The sequence below is a fragment of the Drosophila pseudoobscura genome, chromosome X (assembly GCF_009870125.1).
Source record: "Drosophila pseudoobscura strain MV-25-SWS-2005 chromosome X, UCI_Dpse_MV25, whole genome shotgun sequence".
NCBI lineage: Eukaryota > Metazoa > Arthropoda > Insecta > Diptera > Drosophilidae > Drosophila > Drosophila pseudoobscura.
Window position 1 is genome coordinate 39,970,847 of NC_046683.1, and position 8,886 is coordinate 39,979,732.

Here is an 8,886-nt window from a genome sequence, read left to right on the forward strand (position 1 = left end):
CTGGTTAGCCCTGTCCCGCCTGTTCCCCATGACTTTCTTCTCCTACTGTTTGGACACGTTTTTTGCAAAACGAAACTCAAGAAAACCAGAAATTCCACATCCCAGAGTGAATCTTTGCATAATTTCTGTTTACAATAGTCGGCATTCCATACCATCTCTCCGCAAAAACTACAAGATACCTTTGAAAACGAGTGGAGAACATGAGGATGTCATTTTGGACTGCAAATTTTGTGTCCGTCTGGTTGCAATAATTATGTAATCCTCAGCCAAATGGGAGCTCTATAAATTCCTTGGGTGCTGGTTAGAGACATCTGCCAAGGGCCATCTTGGACTGAAGCGCACCCTGGAGCTAGATCCCGATCAGTTCAAGGCCACGGCGTAGAAGCACCGCAAGGATAAAGTGATCAAGGAGATGTTTTCAAGAGGCGCAAAGCTTGTACCTAGAGCGGCATAAGAATAAAATAAAACCATAAACAAGAAATTCTCTCAAATTCTGTAGTGGCCAAATGTCGTCGGAGCCCCACACGAGTCTCCTGGAACAATTCATTCAAATTCATTCGATCTTGCCTTGTACGGCACTGTACGCCGCATCTGCCATATGGAATGTATTCAGGCAAACCTCTAGTGCTGATTGAGAATGCACTGAATAGGCCTCTGCCTGTTGCATGCCAGTGTACCGCTGGCCTGTTGCAAGTGCGGAAAGCCTAAGCGCGTACGTATGTACGTACATTTGGCGGCATCGCGTATGACATCCCCTGATGGCTAGCCGCCGTCTGTGGTCTGTGGCCATAATCCTAACTAGCCGTGGCACACAAAAAGCCCATTTTAATGTGCGGTCAACAGTCGGGGGCAATGTCTAAATTCGAAATGTCAGAGTTGTCAGCGTTGTCAGCGCTGTCAGCGGCAACGACACTGCACCGACGGCGACAACAATGACAACAATGACTACGATGACAACGACAATGGCTGCTGCTGCTGCTGCTGCTGCCGCTTGTGCCTCTGCCGCTACTGCTGTTTGACGACAATTAGAGTTTTACACAAATAATACATAATAATAATTACGCAAAAGCTTTCAAACACAGCCTCTTTTGCCGCTGCCGCTGCCGCTTTTTGGGATCATCGCGGGGTCAGGCCATGAACATGAGTAGGCTTAAATGGCACCGCCCCAAAAGGGCAGCGGGTGTGCAATGCTGCGGACCTTGACCCACTCCGACGGGACAGCAATGAGAGTTCTTCTGAGAGCATCTGCAGCTTCAAAATGTGTTCGATGATCCGATTACGTTATAAGGGAAAAAATAGAGTTTGAATTTTAGGTTCCAGGAAGCATCTTATTTTGAAAAGAACTCCTCCTGGGGTGACCAAGAACTGCTATAACAATCCATTTTCTAATGAAATGAATGGAACTCCTAGGATTCTGTATATTTTGTACACACTTTACAGAGACACTTCCTTCTATCTGACTTCCTCCTGAACTTTTGCCACAAATTCAAGCCTTAAGCCGACATGCAGACTCGTCTTTAAAGCTGCTTTAAAACAACTTGGAACTAGGATACTCTGGCACTGGTACTGGCACTCCGTTGCTCATACATATATCAACCATTCCATCTCCGTGGCATCCGCGGCAGTGGAATCCCCGAAGTTTCGGCTTAAAGACAATAAGTTTGGGGGCCAGAGCCGGGCTGGGGCTGGCGGTCCGGGACCAATGTGTGCCAGGGAGTTCGGTGTGAAAGCTAACCCCGAAAAATTGTCAACGCGAATTACTGGCACATTTTCGTAAGCGATGGGGCATGGGGCAGAGGATGCAAGAATGGGCAGGGGGGAGGAAAGGGAATGGGAGGCATTGATAGTAATTGCAAGCAGCATGCACAATTGCAGCGAGGAGCGAGAACGAGTCGCGTAATAAATCCATAATCCGAGGCGACAATTTGAATCATGGCGCTGTAAATGCGTTGCGTTTGTGGGAGGGCAGTGGCAGTGGCAGTGGCAGTGCCAGGGATCCAGCAGTGGCAGGGTTCAGTGGCAGTGTGGCAGGGTAGCAGGGTAGCAGGGTAGCAGGGTAGCAGTGGCAGTGGCAGGGTCGCAGCTGCAGGCATTCAAGCGGCAGCGACAAGACAAGACAGTTGCAGTCTCTGGCTCGGGAGCTTCTCTTTTTATGCTCCCCTTTTGTTTTATTGCATTTCACTTTGTCTGTCTCGGGCTCTGACGCCAAACCCATTTCATTCTCATCCTCATCCTCATCCCCATACCCCGGCCCCTCGGATTGTAGCATGTGAAAATTGCATTTTATGCTCCTTCGCCTCCAATCCCTAAGAACCCAAGAACGCCCATCCCACCATCCGATCCCTCTCTCAGTATTCTCTCTTTCTGTTTGTCTTTTCCTCAGCAGTTAAAATAATCATAATAAAACAAGTGCGAAAGCTAAACGCGAGACTCCGACTAGCAGATACCCAGGATCTATGGGGACAGACCGTTCCTGCATAATAGTATAGAACTAGCTCATGTTGGTGGATAATAATGGAAAGGCACGTGCTTCAAAGCATCTGATCGGTATTTCTTTGGGAGATACAAGGAATGAAAGAGATTCGATAGAGAATCAGGCTTACTGGGAACTTGTTTACCACTATTTGGCTGCAAAATAAAGAGAAATGTCTACAAATCAAAATACATAAGACTTTTCAAGATGCAGACCCACATTTGTAGCATATGTACATGGCTAATGGTGATCTAGAATCGGAGAGTCACTCCCACCTCATTCCGAGGGTATTCAAAAACAAAATCCAGGCACAAATGCGCCTCCTTGGCGGACCAAATCCCCAAGAAGGAATGTCAACATTTGCCAGCCAAGTGCACTTGGCCAAAAGAGGGTCAGATGTCGGAGCAGATGGAGGAGCAGCAGGCAGACTGTCCTGGGACTGGGACTTGGCTGTCGGCTTAGTCGCAGTTATCTTGATCACAGCTAAACAATCGATTCAATTTGTCCTTAATGAAGTCCTGGACGTGGACGTGGACGTGGCCTAGCCTTTGGCCCCTCAGAGTTTGTCCGATTTATTGGCAGCAGATTGGATGGCAGCCAAACAAAAAAAATCGAGAAGACCCAAGCGGCCCGAAGGTGAAATCAATTCAAAATTTGCTTTGATTTACATTTCTCAGAGGGCCTGACTCTTCTCTTGCAGCACACATTTAATTAATGCAGCTCGAGAATTAGTTGCAACAATTTTGGCAAACATTTTCCGCTTCATGTTCGACACAGAATGTTGTCGCCAAGGCGATTGACATATCGTACGAATGGCCATTGAACTCTGAACCGAAACGGAGACGAGCAAGGCTCGGGACCGGGACTAGGGCTGGTTTGGGGCTGGTTCTGCTGGCCAAAGGTAATCACACCAGGCCACAACGCATGACTGACAGCCACATGGCATGACTTATTCAAGGCTCAGCTCCGCCCCGACATCGACATCGACATGGACATGGACATGGACATGGACATCGACGTCGACATCGGGGCAGTGTTCTGGCATTAACCAGCTGTGTGTTTTGGGCAGGGCCGTATAATTAGCTCGATTCCGGCTTAGAGCGGGAAGTGGAAGGAAGACCGGAGACTGGAGAGACCCTCATTCAATGTCTGGCTTGGGGCCACTGCCAGGAATTTCAATATGCCATACATGCTGGCAGAGTCCGCTCTCTTTATGGCATATCATTTGGGACAAGTGTCAGACCGGGGCTGGCTGGTCTTTCGGATGCCCCTTATAATCTTCCGAGTATTGATTCCTCTGGACTGGGTGTATTTTCATGTACATATCTTTCCAGCAGCTTTAAGTGGCTAGTGGCGCAAGTTAAAGCTCTTCGAGGGCATATCCATTATCCGGCAGCTCATCCAGACTCGTTTCTCATTCGTTTCTCTACCAATTTTCCCCCGTATTTCCATGTGTGCTTGCCAAAATCAAGCCGCAGCCTGACTGACTATTTTGCATACGCAAATACAAGTAAATAAATTGAAATTCGTCAGCGCCTTGCCTTCCAGCTCTCTCCAGCTCCAAAACACTCTTCAGCTCTGTGCACACAACACGCATGTAAATCGCCGTCTTACAACAAAAATGCCACCTGTGAGGACTGTGGAACTGTGGAAGTGTGGAACTGTGTGGCTGTCTGGGGGGCCCTGTCTGGGGGGTAGTTACAAAGCTTAAAGGTAAATTTGCCTTTCTATCTTTTCCTTTTTGCCAGCCCTGTCGTACGAGTGTAAGGGTATAACAGGCACTCGGCAAACGAGACGTTTCCGTGGATAGTTATTCAGGAAAAAGGGTATCGTTCAGTTCATAGAAGGGGAGTCTTTTGGCAATTGTTGTCCATAAAGTGTATGTCCCACTCCCTTTTGCATATTTACAGATTTTTTCGTTTCATTTTATTGGCAATTCAGAGCCGAGAGAACCGTGTGCCAAATCGATTGCTTCCCCTCAAGAAGTGGGGGCTGTCCCTGACCCTGGCATCGCCTCGCTCTAATGAGTCCCTGCCCCAACTAGTCGCGGCCATAAAAATGGCCAAAGTGTTTAATCAACCCAAACCCCTTGGCCAACCATCCCTCTGGATGGGGGTTGTGGTCTGTGGTCCATCGCTCAGTGAAATGGAATTGACTGCCATAAATCAGAGCCCGAATATGTCGAGCTCCTACTTAGGTGGCGGGGCTCTCGTATTTATGGCCTGGACCAGCTGCGGTCAGAGCCTTGACCTTTTTTCGTGAGCCGCTTTCGGATGGGTGGGGATCGGCGGATTGGCTCCCTTCCACTGCCGCAAAATGGACCTCCCAGGCATACACTGTGGTTAAGTTTAAGGAGAATGGTCTGAACATTAAGCACATAAAAACCAATCAAATGGAAGAGAGAAAAGCGCTGCTGTGGCAACCGAGACCACCTGCCCCGGCTCCGACTCGGCTCTGCTCGGCAGTCACCCAAAAATAGTCACAATAAAATGCCAACTGCCAATAAACGTCAATAAATCAAACAATTGAGCGCGCGGCCAAGTTTTCTGACGGCGTGCGCCAAATAAGTCCAATGTCCACTGACTACCGTCCACTGTCCCATGTCCCACCTGTCCCAATAGTGCTCCCCAGAGCAGGCGAACAAAAGCAAGTCCCCTCAGTGGAGCTTTGGAGCATTGGAGCATTGGAGCAATCATTGAAGCAAAAAAAGAGAACCAAGAGCATGGACATTCGCGGCATGAACAGGGTGGGGGGAGGGGGGTGGTATCAGCAATTGGAGACTGGGGAGACACACAATATAGCATGTTGCTGCTACCCAGGTTGGAGATGGATAATCGGTAGTACATTTGTAGTACTTCTCCCTTCTAGTGGGCCGCTTTAAGCAGTGTCAGAGGTATAGACATTCTAGAAGGATACAAATACAAATACAACGAGGGGGAACGTTGTGAGTTGCTGCGGACACCGCAACTCTACAGTTATACCCGATACTAAGTCAGTATGGCTCTCCTCCGGCAGACGCCGCTAATATTAAACGACACGACAAAGAGTGCGTGCGAGAGAGACAGAAAATCAGTCTGAGCGTGACGTCGAGCGCTGCGTGAGCAGTGCAAATTGATTTGTTGCAAATTATCCGATCTGATCCAGATTCCGCAACCGGATATATATGGTCATTCTCTATGATTCTGCGTTTTTAGTTTTCTGGAATCTGCAATATTGTGGATGCAACAGATTTTCGTCCTTTATGGTGGCGGATGGGGGTTTTATAGTGACATCTTAAAGGAGTGTGTGTACCAAATTTGGTTACTCTAGCCTTAATAGTCTCTGAGATTTGCGAATATCCCCAGATTTGCATCCTTTGCGGGGGCGGAAGGGGGTGTGGCAAAATTTGGACACGAAACGGTCAAGGTCCGATATCACAGGAGTGTGGATACCAAATTTGGTTGCTCTGGCTCTTATAGGTTCTGAGATCCTTGAACTCATATTTTGCAATTGGCAAAACCGACCATGAAACCTGTGTGTTAGAGAGAGACAGAGCGAGAAAGAATGAAATTGTTTTCTTGATTCTGGCTATAATAATTATACGATCTGGTTCAGATTTTACACTTTAGAAGATATAGTCATCTTCTACGATTCTGCGTTTTTAGTTTTCTCGTATCTTTGAATTTGTGGATGCCACAGATTTTCGCCCTTTGTGGGGGCGGAAGTGGGCGGGGCCAAGTTTTGAAATATTCTTGTAGCAGTGACATATCACAGAAGTCTGGATCAAAAACATCGTTGCTCTAGCTCTTATAGTCTTTGAGCACTAGGCGCTGAAGGGGACGGACAGACGGACAGACGGACGGACGGACGGACAGACAGACAGGGCTCAATCGACTCGGCTATTGATGCTGATCAAGAATATATATACTTTATGGGGGCGGAAACGATTCCTTCTGGACGTTACACACATCCACTTTTACCACAAATCTAAGATACCCCAATACTCATTTTGAGTATCGGGTATAAAAACATATAAATGGCGCATCAGCTGGATCTATCTTAACGTAGCTTTGGCTATCTGTGACGGGGATCATGCCAAATGCTCAATATGCCTGTCCTGCCCACAGAGCAGAAGCTCATACCACCCGGCATCTTGTACCGCCAGAAAACTCGTCGCAAACTGACGCTAAAGATAGTTCTGCAGATGTACCCTTTGTGCTGCCCAGGGCTTGTATTTATACTGGCGAGGTCAAGTATCAGTCCATAAAGCTCGAGCAGCTGAAGAAGACGCAAGCGGATATCCAGCTCGTGCTGCACCGCTGAAAGCATTGCCTACGGGTGCATCTCGTGACTCCAGGGATCTCATGAGGTAGGTCCAGCTGTCGCTCGTCTCTGTGTCGATCTTAGACATCTTTAAATAAATGAAACAGGCAGAAGTAGTTATTATATAGGCACTTTGCTATGGGACAGTGGTAGGTACACAAAGGAGGAATATAAATTATAGAGAAAGTAGAAAGGTTCAAGGGCATCGAAACCGTTTTTCAGGAAACACTTAAAAAATACCTCTAAACTATCACATTAGATTCATTGCAAAGGGATGACCTACCTGTTTGAGGGTTGTTTGAATCGCAACACGGGACCAATCGTAAAAACAGGTTCATTGACAGTAAGTGGGAGGAGAGAGAATATAAATGAGCGAAGGATCGATTTGAGAGGATTTTACATGGTTGAGAAACAGGATTAAGATCGAAGTTAGTTCACATTATCGCCGATAGGTGGCGCCACCAAGTAGTAAGGATACGGGACAGCGACTTTTTACACTGAATTACCAAATTCGCAACATGTTGCAGCAACATTTGCTTAAGCATGTGCAGCTTGGCAACATGTTGAATGTAAGTGTGCATCATATTGCTATGTTATTACGTGATCATGTTAAATAAATACTTATAAGATATTTTATTAACATTGAATTGGGAACCAATTTCTGCTATGTTATTAACTGGTCAAGTTAAATAAATACTTATAGGATATTTTATAAACATTGAATTGGGAAAACAAATGTGTGAAGTTTCTGAAATTTACATCCTATAGAAAACATAGGTTGGAAACCTGGGTATCTAGATGTCCGTATAGAGGGTTGAATGGTAAGAGAACACAAATTAATGGAGATATATATAGGAGCACGCAAAGAATAAAATTATAATAGGAAGACATCAAAATTAATTAATGCTACTTAGAGTAAATATACGTCTGTCCCGTATCCTTACTACTTGGTGGCGCCACCTATCGGCGATAATGTGAACTAACTTCGATCTTAATCCTGTTTCTCAACCATGTAAAATCCTCTCAAATCGATCCTTCGCTCATTTATATTCTCTCTCCTCCCACTTACTGTCAATGAACCTGTTTTTACGATTGGTCCCGTGTTGCGATTCAAACAACCCTCAAACAGGTAGGTCATCCCTTTGCAATGAATCTAATGTGATAGTTTAGAGGTATTTTTTAAGTGTTTCCTGAAAAACGGTTTCGATGCCCTTGAACCTTTCTACTTTCTCTATAATTTATATTCCTCCTTTGTGTACCTACCACTGTCCCATAGCAAAGTGCCTATATAATAACTACTCACAGCTAACAGCTAGGACATAAACTAGTAATCTTTCAACAACGATGGATGACCTTGAAATCATTTTTATCGATTCCCAACCGGAATCAACCATAAATCTGGACTCTCAGCCGAGCTCCGTAGACCTGTCCTTGATTTTTGGGATTAAGACTCAAACCTATCTCGAGAGCAACTTGACCTGGTTAAGTGACATTAAATGGGATGATGACGACGATGACCCAAGGAATGCAACGTCTAATAATGATAATCCAGCATACATTTTCCCGGATGATGACAACATTTTCGATTTAGTAGATAATCAGGATGATGATAAAAGATCTCAACTCCAGGAACTACTTCGGGACGAAGATGATGATGACTTAATTGCTGCGGTAAAATTAGCTGAGGCGAAATTTTAATAATACGAATACATATTTATATAATAAGAATATTTTATGTATTTTTCTAAAAATAATATATACATATGTACATATATAATAAATATAACACATTTAACCACTATTTATTTTAAATGTTTCTGTTTTACTTTTGATTGGTTGAATTTCACTTCCTCTTATTACAAGAGAATCATAGGATTCGTTTGAAACAGGTTTCTTCCACGTGAGGATTACACAAAAAGAATAAGTGGATTTCAGGTAGAATACTGATGCTTTTGAATGAATTTATTGAGAAATTTTCACATCATTTTATACTTAGTTGGTAAATTTATGTAAAGGTATTTATATTTAAAAACGCACAGATTATTTCATTTTTAAATAAATATTATATTTTTCGCTTTAATTCCATGTTATGCTTAAATAAAATATGCATA

At 44.8% G+C, this 8,886-nt stretch overlaps 1 long non-coding RNA gene across 1 annotated transcript; it reads left to right on the forward strand.

Annotated features, from left to right (window-relative positions):
- The first annotated feature begins 6,906 nt into the window (after nt 1–6,906).
- Nucleotides 6,907–8,416, forward strand: LOC117184941 (uncharacterized). The gene is made up of 2 exons (XR_004470414.1): nt 6,907–7,904; nt 8,052–8,416. It is a non-coding gene; the product is annotated as an uncharacterized lncRNA (long non-coding RNA).
- The last annotated feature ends 470 nt before the right edge of the window (nt 8,417–8,886 follow it).